Here is a 588-nt window from a genome sequence, read left to right as displayed (position 1 = left end):
ATGGTGCTTCAACATTTCGATATTTTCTCTGTTTTATATCTTTTTCTTATCTTTCAAATCTGCGTTGCATCGTGTTAATATTATTCCTGGATATTGCTAAGGTTTATGTTCAAGAAGCAGACGTTTACTGTCAGTTATCGACGTCACTTGTATCACAATAAGCATCACCATTATTGCTCTTACAATAATGGTGATGATAGTAATAGTGAGAATAGTTATAGCAATAGTAATACTAACAAGAACAGCAAAACAGCAACAATGATAATTATTATCATTATTGTCCTTATCATTACCATTATATTACCGTTATTCATTATTATTATCATTATTGTTATATCTTTTATTATTACTACTATGGCTATTATGTATACATTATTACTGTACTGATATTATTGATATAATTACAAATATTATTATTCAGTGTGTTACTCATTAAAGATACTTATTCACTTACACGTTCACACACATACACGTACAGTCGTACACGCAGTTAGAACCCCTCCTCCGCTTCTCCACACACACACACACACACACACACACACACACGAACACACACACATACACACACACACACACAAATGGACTATA

The sequence above is a fragment of the Penaeus vannamei genome, chromosome 17 (genome assembly GCF_042767895.1).
Source record: "Penaeus vannamei isolate JL-2024 chromosome 17, ASM4276789v1, whole genome shotgun sequence".
NCBI classification, from domain to species: Eukaryota; Metazoa; Arthropoda; class Malacostraca; order Decapoda; family Penaeidae; genus Penaeus; species Penaeus vannamei.
Note: the sequence above shows the minus strand (reverse complement) of the source record.